The sequence below is a fragment of the Callorhinchus milii genome, unplaced genomic scaffold (assembly GCF_018977255.1).
Source record: "Callorhinchus milii isolate IMCB2004 unplaced genomic scaffold, IMCB_Cmil_1.0 Scaffold7, whole genome shotgun sequence".
In the NCBI taxonomy this organism is placed as follows: domain Eukaryota; kingdom Metazoa; phylum Chordata; class Chondrichthyes; order Chimaeriformes; family Callorhinchidae; genus Callorhinchus; species Callorhinchus milii.
Window position 1 is genome coordinate 3,376,981 of NW_024704748.1, and position 12,180 is coordinate 3,389,160.

The following is a 12,180-nucleotide window of genomic DNA, read 5'->3' on the forward strand; positions in this document are numbered from 1 at the left end:
CTACTGAACCATTGATAGCACAATGGACTCCAGTCCACCTGGAACCTGCTTTGGTCTGTATGTCTCACATCCACACTGAGGCTGTTGAGGAAGCATTCAACACATTCTTAATACGGCTCTGTTTGAAAACCTTCCTCTTCGACCGTGCTTACAGCCACCTACCCCCTCCCCCCCTGGCTTGGAGTCAGGCTCCGCCACTGTTAAGTGCTCTGAGACGCTACCCTGCATGGAGGGTGCTATGTAAGTACAAGTTATTGTTGTATTTGCTTGGCTCAGTTGGTAGCACTCCCACTTCTGAGTCAGAAGATTGTGGGTTCAAGCCCCGTGCCAGGAACTTTGGATTCACAGACTCAGCTGGCGTTCCAATGTATTGTCATTGTTTTTCAGATGAGACATTAAATCAAGATCCCATCTGCCTGTTCAGGTGGGTGTTAAAGATCTCTGTGGTATGACTCGAAAAGAAAATGGAGTCCTCTTCAGATGTCCTGGCCAACAATCCCCCAAATTAAAAAAAAAATCATCATTCACTTGCTTCACGGCTGTCTGTGTGACATTGCTTGCATCAATTGGCTGATTATCGTGAACATAATAAAGAATAATATTATTATTCATTGTTATTATGCGTTTCTCGTAACAAGCACAATTCCGACATTTTAAAAATCAAAGAAAAATCGAGGTTTGCTTTTTTTTCTGTTCGAAACTTGAGTCGAACTTGGATTTTTTTAACTCGAGTTTAGAAATGTTAACTCTTGCTCACAACCTCCAGCTCCCAATTCCCCTAAGTGCCTTGAGGTGCTGAGCACACTACCTTGTCACACTCTGCTATCTAGTGGCTGAAACCGTACAATGCACCAGTGACTCTCAAGTCAGCAGGAGGAATTTTATTACTGCCGTCCTTCACAGGACTTGCTTCATACAACATGTTCAATCAGATAGCCTGTCTTTAACTCCACCCAATCCTCCTCTCTATCTGTACTCCTTAAATGCATCCATTGTGCGACCCACTTGTCTTAGATTGAAATCACTAGTCAGTTGACCCCAAGGCCTGACCTGTACTTAATTAAATACCAGATTAAGCTGATGTAGTTATTCAGCAGAAATCTCAGGTTTAAGTCCGGAAGTAGAGATACCATTGAAATTGAACTCAAGGCTGACATTAATGAACCTACTAAAGATCACCTGTTCACCTGACTGTTTCAACTCTTTTAACAATGCATTTTTTTTCCCCCCAAGAGTTCAAGGCAGAAACGTTTGACAGAACGGTAATAAAGTGAGCATAGGGTCCCCCTCCAATGCACAGTCCGTTAAAGTTTCAAGGTATTCATCAGGGGAATATTCAGTGCGGCATTGTTCCTGTGTCTTACGGTGATGGGTTCAAATCCAATTAACTTTTCCCGAGGCTGGTCTTTCAAGCCGCTACAAACACACAAGTACATCTGAGTGTAATGCACCCGATCTGAGAGTAGGAGGAGGGGGCTTTCAGGTCTGTTCTCTCGCTTGTTGGCGGGTGCCACTGAGCGCAGACGAAAGGGAAACGGTGGGTTAACCCTTTCAGGAGAGGCGCCGATCTTTTGTTTGCACCAATAATAAGAATAATTAAAATCCTTATGTTTTTATATAGCGCCTTATCACGTCTGCGACAAGTCTCAAAGCGCTTGACAGAATACACTGTAAAGTGAATTGACTGTATATTTTGTGGGCGAAACGTAAGTGAGCCTTGTTAAGAAAATTGCATTGTGAAAATATCTCCAAGTGCTCCACAGCTACTTACTGTGAGGTGTAGTGGCTGTGTTTTGTAGACATAACACAGCATTCACCAGGTGAATAATCAATTATCTGCTGACGGCCAGCACACTGGGAGAAACTCCCCCTTCGATTCAAATGCTTGGGAACTTTAAGATCCACCTAAAGAACAGGTTTGAGGTCTCGACCTTATTATGTCTTTGAAACATCTCAAAGCGCTTCACAAGTAAAGTATAGTGACTGCATATTTGCAGACGAATGTGGCAGGCAATTTGCACACAGCAGTGTCCCACAGACAGCCATGAAATGAATGGCCAATTTTATTTGGGGGGATTGTTGGCCTGGACACCAGGAAAAATTCCCTTCTCTTTTCGAGTAGTGCCAGGGTGTCTTTAATGTTCCACCTGAACAGGCAGGAATCTTCATTTAATGTCTCACCTGAAGGACAACACCTCCATTGATTTGATATCGTGCCTTATCACATCTTCAAGACCTCTCAAAGCGCTTCACAGAATACACTGTAAAGTGAATCGATGGTACATTTTGTGGGTGAAACGCGGCGGCCAATTGCGCACAGCAGTGTCCCACTCGTGGATTGAGTGACCAAATTATTATTTTTTTGAAGAGATTATTAGCCCCGGAAATGCGATCCGCCATTGGACTAACAACTGGCCATCCTACTTACTGCTAAGTAAACAGAGCTGTGTGGTGTAAGGAAACTTGCCCTATGTTTCGCCCTGCTCGCAAATCGAACCCAGGTTCCTCCTGATCGCAAGGCGAGTGCTCTAACCACCGAGCTACAGGACACCACATGAGTGAACGAGAAATGAGGGGAACTGTACCTGACCAACATTTAGGATAAAGCCAGTGATTTCTAAATAAATTCTGACAAATGTGAGGTGGGCTAAGTGCTTAATGTACGTTGGGCTCCCACAGCCGGTCACAGCTGAAAGTAGCTGACATTAATACGTCCCTTCATCCCACAGGAAACACAGCGAGGATTGTCTGCAGTTAGAGTTGTCAAGCTTCCTCCCTTCCTCCACCAACCACCACTCTTCTCTCCCCATCCTTCTTTATCCTATGTGCCCCTTCTGACTCAGAGACGAGAGTGCTACCACTGAGTCAGGGCTTCTGCCATTATTATTATAACTATTATTATTATTTACTAATATTATTTCGGGTTTATCATTATTTTTCACGCTGCTGTATTAGCCCCGTTTTCCGGTAGGCAAGCAGACGCATAGTTTGCCACTAAGAACCTGCAGATCCAGTCAAATTGAGAGTTGTTTGTCTTCATTGAACGAGCAGCAGTGAATCTCTGCGCTGAGTCGGTTTGTTCAGGGGTTTTGGCCGTTGTGCAGGGCTTACACTGTCGACTGTTTGGAGATAGCATTCTAGTCTTTGTAATCCCCCGAAGAAACAAATCAAATAAGCTCCTTCAGGCCCCGTCGTGTTTCCAATCCATCAAAGCAATCACATTTTGTTTACCTGAACTCGAGAGAGTTCTAAAACGTTATTAAAAAAGTAAAATGAAATTTAACCATTCGAGAAGTCGAAATGATGTGTCAACACAAATTGGCTGCACCAGCGAATAATTGGGTCTTGGTGTGAANTTTTTTTGTCCTATTAGCACAGTGCCACAAGGTTCTGATGTTTGAAGATAATTACCGCTTTGTACAATGTTAATGTTACAAACAGTTTACATAAATAAAAGTGATGATAAAATACTTCTTTTAAGTATTGTAGATTTGCGTTTTAATCGGCTTAATTACCATAAATTAGCTAAATATGTAAAGCAGCGCATGACTGTTGTGTTGCTAAAATGATCAGACTTCAAGCAGATTAATCTTTAATGACTGCGTTTTCAGTTACAACACACAGTGCAGTGCCTAACCATTACCGACCGTCATTCTAGGTTACTGAGGGGCTTCTGTTGATACACACGCCACAAGATCACAAGATTGATTTGGATGAAGACCCTTCAGCCCATCTGATCTCATCCCACCAGCATATCCATCCTACTGCCCTCCCATCACGATATAAGCGAGTCCCAGTGTCCTTGCCTCTACCACCTTTTCTGGCAACTTGGTGTCTGTCTTGAAAATACCCTTTGCAATTCTAACCATGTCTTGCTGCCTTGTTCGCCCACAAATATACAGTCAATTCATTTTACAGTGTGTTCTGTGAAGCGCTTTGGGACGTTCCTCCTGACGTGAAAAGCGCTATATCAAATGCAAGGATTATTATTATTATTGATGCATCGTAAAGTATTGTTCTGCTTTTACTTTATCCAATTCCATTTTAAATGTTCTGCAGCTCTATGAGATCTCTTCTGATTTGTCTTTCCTCATTGAGAAATGCTCCTGGACTGTACGCCTGCATTAGTGAGGTGAAAACGCTGATTTGTTTAGTGATTTGGGATTGTGGGGGGATGAACATTGGCTGAGATTCATAGACAACATACTGCACTATTTATCAAGTGGACAAAAATGCACAAAGATATGTTAAAGGGCATCTGTGTTGGTAGCCGCTCTTTAGGATGCAGTGTTTGGCTTATTTTAGAACAATTGGTGGGATTCTTTTGTCTCCGAGTCAGAAGGTTGTGGGTTCAATCCCTACATCAGGGCTTTCAACTCGCGTTTGATTTCATCCTTTTAGAATCGAAACTTGCTATCTTCCCATTGCGGCATCGAGCTGTTTCAAAAATGAATCCAGCATCCTGGCTCCACCATTCCAGCTGTTAACCAACCACTGAGTAAATAAATACTTCCTGTTGTCTGTCCTAAAATGGTCCTACACAACCCTTGAACCTGTAAGATCTTGACCGGCTGCCTTGAGTATCTAAAAGTATTGTTCTGGGCAGGCAAGACAGTTACATGAAGAGCTATGAGACTTCCTCCCGATGTGAAAGGAGCTATTTAAATAACAATAATAATTCTTGCATTTGATACAGTGCCTTATCACATCTTCGAGACGTCTCAAAGCACTTCACAGAATACACTGTAAAGTGATTTGACTGTATATTTTGTGGGCGAAACATAAAGTCTAAGTTTTGGTTTTAACTTGCTGAAAATCCCATTTAGATTACGCGTCTCCCCAAGGTGGGATCATTGCAAGACAATCTCATCTCCTTTCAAGGCTGAAGAGCCCAATCCTACCTGGCCATTGCTCATAGCTCTTGGCCTAATAACAATGGGGGAAAACAGCATCATCGCCGATCTCCTTTGTGCCATATCTTGGGTCCTGGATGGCCTCTTTTATGTCACGGTAACCAGTACTGCATGTGGGCAAGCCAGGGTGTAACCTGACCACAGCATTGTGCATCTTGAGCCTGACTTCAGGGGCATTTGATCCTTAGCTGATTGGGAGCGCAACCTGGCACCCTGCTTACCACTTGCCTCAATCATGTCGCTTAGCCACTAAACAAAGTCCGTTGGGCACGACAAATGGAGGCAAAGCGTTCTCCTTAAAACGCCAGAGTCCCTGCATTTTAAATGAAAAACCTGCTGAGTCACAGTCAAGTCAAATAGTGTTGCGATAGCAGCCAGTTTTAAAAACCCACAATTAAAGAGTTCTTTTTTTCCCCCCCCAACAAGTGCTTAGAGACCATTAAAAGTGGCAGTTAAGTTAATCTGCTATATCTAAATAGGCATTATGTATTGATTCCGCGCTCCACTGCTCATAATTACTGCTGTGGCCATTTATCGCACGGCAATCTTAAAAGTACCATTTTAAAGAGCGATTTTTTTTTCCCCACACACAGCCGAGATGTATTCTGGGAAGCAGCGATTGCAGGATAAACGATGGAAAAAACGACAGGGCCAGTATTTAACTTGCAAATCAGTTTCCTCTCGCAGAAACGAAATTGCGAGTCATATGTACATTTGCAACAGTAAATTCTTAGGAGAATTGGTTGCTTGCCACAGGATAAGGCTTAACTCCTGTTTGCCTTTTTTTTTAAACAAAAATGTCTATATTCTTATTTATTTTTCCTTTGAAGTATTTTAAACCGGATTTCTCACTGACTGAGACCTGACGAGCGGGAAGATTTCTAAAACCTGTGGGTTTCTTTTTTTTTTTGCAGATTGTTTCTTGTTTTAAATGTTCGATTCGTTGCTGAATGTGAAACGGAAACGAACACTCGTCTTCAAATCCCTTCATGCCCTGGCACCTCCCTACCTCCTCGACCTGCTTAACCGACCCCCTCCCCCCGCCCACCCCCAACCACTATCCGCTCCCTCCATTCGACTGGCTCTGACCTTCTACATGTCCCTCGTGCTCAGCATTTCCACCAACGGTGACCATGCTTTCAGCCACTATGCCCCGAACTCTGGAACGCTCTTCCTCTGTCCCTCAGCCTTGCCCCCTCTCCTTCCCCATCTTCAAGTCGCGCCTAAAGACCTTCCTCTTCGACCGTGCCTACGGTCACCTCCGCCTCCCCCCCCGGCTCAGCGTCGTGCTCTGCCACTATCAGGCCCTCTGGGGCACTGCCCTGCATGAGGGGCACTTTATAAAGGCAAATTATTGTTGTAGATTGTTAGCAGGGCTTGAAAGCCAATAGCCAAAGCAGTTAGAACGTTTCTGCCACGTAAGGGGAAGGCTTCTCGCTAATGACCCTCTTGGTTTTGCTTTAATCTGAGTTATTTTAGGGTTAGTATCAGGGAGTCTCACCCCACTTCCTGCCATATACACCCTACTGAGAATGTGCAAGACCTTAAATACCCGAACCCCACTCCAGGCTCAACCCAAAACTTTGCTAACCTTTTAAAAGTTTGTTCCCTAAATGTTCTGACTTATTAAGCGGCTGCGGAGCTCATTTCCTGGAATGTTCCTGCTGAGTTCCACGGTCTGACGGGAGAATTAGCATCACCTCCTGAGCTGCTCTGACAACGATTTGTTGGTTGTTTGTATTTTGGCAGATTTTATGCTGAAAGCCAGTGCAGGAAGACAGAGTGCATCCAGTCGTGTTTCTCCCCCGATTACTGCAGATCAAAAGCACGATGGAAGTGGGGTAAATACAGAATAAATCGTCAGAAACACTATTTCAGTGAGCCAGCCGTAAGCCTATGGAACAGGTTCCCTAGGGAGACGGTGGAAGCAGAAAGCGTTGTTTGTTTCAAGAACAAATTAGACAGATTTCTGCTAGAAAATAATATCTGGGGAAACAGCGTATAGTTTGGGACATGACATGTCAAGTGACTGCCAGGATGGTGGAAGGCGAACTAGATGGACCCTGGTCTTCTTTTGCCAGCAAATTCTTATGTTCTTAAGTACTCGGGTTACTAGGGTCTAAATTTGCGGTATTCTTAATGGGGTTCCTTAATCCCTTTAGAATTGACCCGTCCTGGAAGCAGACAGTGTTGGGATGATGTAGCTGAGAGAAGAAACACCTATTTGCTCAATCAGCATTCTCTGTTAAGCGAATCCCTAGAAAATATTGCAATTAAATCCCAATTTATTTTGTGTTTTTGTCATAAAAAACAACAATCCTTGCATTTGGTAAAGCATCTTATCATAGGTGTCAGCCTGGCTCAGTTGATAGCATTCTCGCCTCTTGGGTTACAAGGTGGTGGGTTCAAGCCCCATGTTGGGATTTTGAACTTACGGAGTCTGGGCTGATGTTCCATTGCAGTGCTGGGGGTGTGCAGCCTGTTCCATTGTTGGAGGTGCCGTCCTTCGACTGAAATGTTAAACCAATACCTCATCTATCTGTTCAGGTGGATGTTAAAGATCCTATAGCGCTATTCAAAGAGAGAAGGGAGTTTCTCCTGGTGTCCTTGCCCCTAAATAAAACTGGTCATTCACTCCATGGCTGTTTTGGGTTCAGTGCTTGCGCAAAGAGCCTTCTGGGTTTGCCTAAAGACATGCATTCATTATACTTTACGATGTAGTGGGATCTTTAACGACCACCTGAAAAGGCAGATGGGACCTCAGTTGTTCTGTGACAATGCAGAGCACCACATCAGCACTACACTGGAGCCTAAATTGTGAGTTCAATCCTTTTGTGAATCTCTCAAAATTAGGAGCTTCTTGTTTCTCCATTAGTCTCTGCGTTCAGTAAAGTTATTAAGAAAAGATTCCCCTTATGAAGCTAGCAATTTTTTTTTGATCTTCCCCTCCCTTTGCACTTCACGACCCAATGCAATAGCCGTATATATCCCTGATGCTCGGTCAAGCTTAAAATAATACATCATTCAGGAAACTTCAGAAGGGTAGCATTCGTACCAACACTGCCTTCAAATTAAACTCCTTTGATTCCTGTCCAGCCGTGCACAGGTGGCTAGTTTGCTTCATATCGTGGCTAGATGCTAACCCCAAATGAGACCATTAGGGCAGAGTGAAAGGCAGTGGCATTTACATTAGCCGCATGAAACCTTATCTCCAGCCGTAGGATTCTCATGTGGACATTTTTGATGACACTCCGAAACTGGCTTCATGGTTGCTGTTTCCGCACCCCTCCCCCCAGTCACCTCCCGCCTCACCCCCAACCCCCCCCCCCCCCTCTCCACCACTCCGTCTCCTCCTCCTCTGAGAAAGGACTGAGATGCCATTGTGACATTTTGAGAGGTGTGTTACCTGATCTGGAATAATGCAGAATAATTACAAGCCCATTGCTCTTCATTACGCTACGGTAATAGACGTCCAGCAGTGTTTTGAGCTGCAGCTGCTGTTGGAAATTGAGTCCAAAGAGATATGACGATAAAACCCACCGCAAAAGAAAACGGAAATAGAAAAGCAGCTCTCGCTTTCTCTATCTCTATCTGTCTCTGCGCAAAAGACCAACATTAGCATTTTGTCAATGATGCAGGAAATCCTAGACCTCATTTGGATCACAGCCCGAGGACTGTGGACACAATGGGATGATGTTGGGAGAAGCGACCGAGAGGGCATTCAGAACAAACCACAAAACGATTTGTCTTGAAGTCCTTACTCAGAGTCGTGCAAAACTAATGGTTCAATTAGCGCTTGTCTGAGCAACAGTGTTTGGGATGATTTTGATTGCTTAAACAGCGGTGGTCACACTGTTACACCCTTACCTTACTCTAAATTATAATAATAATAATCCTTGCATTTGATATAGTACCTTAGCATGTTGTTGAGACGCCTCAAAGCGCTTCACAGGACATATTGTAAAGTAGATTGACTGTGTATATTGTGGGCGAATCGCAGCAGTCAACTGCGCACAGCAGCGTCCCACAAACAGTCGTGGATTGAGCGACCAAATTATTGTTACTTTTTAAATTTTGAAACCCAATTTTTTACTGCTCATTTCCTTTAAGAACGGCAGAAAATTGGCTTCAAAGTTACGACTGAATTCAACATTTTGCCAAATTCTGAAATGAGACCCAAATAGAGTAAATCTAGATCTGGACGAAATTACAAAGAGAGAAGAGTTCCCTTCTCTTCGTGTTTCCGGGCTAACAATCCCCCAAAAAGCTTCTCATTCCCTTTAGGCCGTTTGTGGGGCAGTGCTGTGTGCAAATTGTCTGCCGTGTTTGCCTACAAAATGCACAATCACTATACTTCACAGTGTATTCACTGGATACAGTGAAGCGTTTTGAAATGTTCTCCTACTGTGAAAATATAATAATAATCCTTGCATTTGATATAGCGCCTTATCACGTCTTCGAGACGTCTCAAAGCGCTTCACGGGATACGCTGTAAAGTGAATTGACTGTGCATTCTGTGGGTGAGATGGACCGAGGCCACTTAAAGGCCGAGAGAACGCAGGCAAAGACGAGCAGAAATAAACCGCTTCACTTATTTCCTCGGGAGAGGCAGCAGATTGCAGCTACAGCCGTGGCTGTGGCAGAGAAGAGGGCGAGATCTCTGGTTGAGTGAGCTTTAATAGGAAAGGGACGCTCGCTCTATTTGCCGAGATAGAACAGAATCAGACGCATTCCGTTATCCACCTCGGCAGCCCTGTGCTGTACAAAAAAAAAATCCGGGTGACCCACAGCTCCGGCCCAAACAAACACAGATCGCAGGGATTGGTGTGGCTCTGAGATACGCACATGGGGGAAATAAACCCTCTTCTTCAAATACGGAGAGTGTGACATTCAGTTTATCGTCTGCGTCGCAGTGAATGAACGGGGAGAACATTTAGGCAAAACGCTTGATTGATTTTCTGGCAGCAAGTAGGAACCCGATTGTTTGTCGATCGGAATTGCTTTCCGTTGGGTAATAATCCCTTCCAAAAAAAATGTTTTTTGTTAAGTTATTTGGTCACTCACTCCATGGCTGTTTGTGGGACATCGCTGTGCGCAATTGGCTGCCACCTTCCGTCCACAAAACACAGTGAATCAATTTTACAGTACATCCTGAGAAACGCTTTGAGACGTTTTGACGACGTGATAAGACTCTATATCGAATGCAAGGATTATTATTACTGAATTGGTAAACAAAAGCATTATTCCCCACCCCCCACCCCATACACACACACACACACACACACCTCAAGTGGGTATACAAACTCAAGTTTGGATTAAGAGTCGTTTGGAATTTGCCCTGAAGGAACAATGAGCCGTAACCGCATTTGGGGGAAATTCAGAAGATTGTCAGCACTATGTGTGCTAGCGCACTCGCTCCCCCACCCAGCCACCCACCCCCAAACGCGCTGACATCGGGACTCTGAGCTCACAGTGTAGGCCGACTCTCCAGTGCAGTGCTGGAGGTGCGCTGCATTGCCAGAGGTACCGTCATTCAGATTCGATTAGACATTCAACACCGCCAGCGTCTCGGTTTACTTTCTGTCCACTGTTTTACCTTTGGAGATGAATTACGCAGGGTCGGGATCAAAGGCTTCCCCTCTATTCCCTTGCAGTCCATTTGCAAGACATTCTCCTGCTGTCAGTCAGTGGCGGTCTGCAGAGGAGATAGCTTTGTCCTTGGGAGAGCAGAGGAGGCAAGGCGAGAGGGGCTTTCTGTTGTTAGCGCCTGCGAGGCAACGACCCAGGAAATCAATCCACACCTTCACTGCTTTGGGAGTGAAGGCCCACACTTCAGCAGATGCTGGCTGTTGGCAGGAAGTTCCTGGAGAGACAGCTGTCGGGGTCTTCACGCTTGCAGATGAAAGGGTCCGACGCTGGAACTTGAAGCTTGCGATGTGATTAACTGCTGCAGCAGTTACAAGATGTTACAAGATTACAATGTGCCTTTGGAAGGTTTGGCTTCAGGGCTCCACGCAATTTGTCTGCTGTGGTGGCCCATAAAACACATCGTGGCTCCACTTTACAGTAAATCTTGCCGAGTGCTTCGAGATGTCCTCCTGACATGAAAGACGCCACATCAGATGCAAGGGACATTTGTTTATTATTATTATTATTATCTAGTTTTAGTTGCTTAAAAGGTATGAATTGGAATCATCACTCGGCAGATGGATAAATGAATGTTTCTGACAGGTTTTACGGCTACATTTGTAGTTCAGAACCCGGTGATCCCGACGACGACGACAACTTGCATTTATATTGCGCCCCTCACGTTGGGAATAGCGCTTCACAGGATTTCCCATAAAGTGTAGTGACTGTGCATTGTGCTAGGTGAATGAGGCAGCTGGTTTGCGCACAGCAGCCTTGAAGGGAACGGCGAATTTCATATTGTCGGTTAGGACAACAGGAGAACCTCCCTTCTCTTTCTGAGTAGCACTGCAGGATCTTTAACATAATAACGAATAAAATAATCCTTGCATTCGATATAGCGCCTCTTCGCGTTTTCAAGGTGCCTTAAAGCGCTTCACAGAATATACCGGAAAGTGTAGTGACTGTGTCTTAACGGGCAACACACGGGAATTCGGTTTAACGACTCATCTGAAGGATGGCACCTCTGACAATGACTAAAGTTACTGAGCAACTCACTTAGTCACTAGACTGATGATTTGTGTGTGTGTATGTGTGTGTGTGTGTGTGTGTGTATGTGGGGGTGATGGAGGCAATAAGGGAGTGAACTCACAGCTTTCTGACTCAGTGGGGACAGAGCTACCAACTGAGCCAGGCTTCAGTGTAGGCTCACACTGCCGAGGCCAGCAAAACACACCAGAGGATTCGAGACTCCTGCCAGACTGTCCGAGAATCACTCCTTTCATTTGCAAAATCCTTCATCCTGCACAAGGTGTCTTTGAGAGCAGCGTTCCCTGGGAGCTTTACATCTCAGGTGATAACAGTCACCTCCAAGGCTCTCTGTGTAAATTGAACAGACACCGCCACATGCTCGCTCATGGTTTAATTCTGGAAATCGCTGCAGATAGGATCATTTTAATTATTTCTGCTTGAAAGCCACTTTATAATTACGCTTGTTAATAAGAATCTTGGACGAACGAGGCGTGCTTTAATTCACCTGCCAATGGTGAAATGCCTTCCTCCTCCCCATAGACTTGTGTGATTACATTATTTGAGACAATGGCCCTAATGAAAAGCAAAAACTCAAACTCAGTTCCTCCGT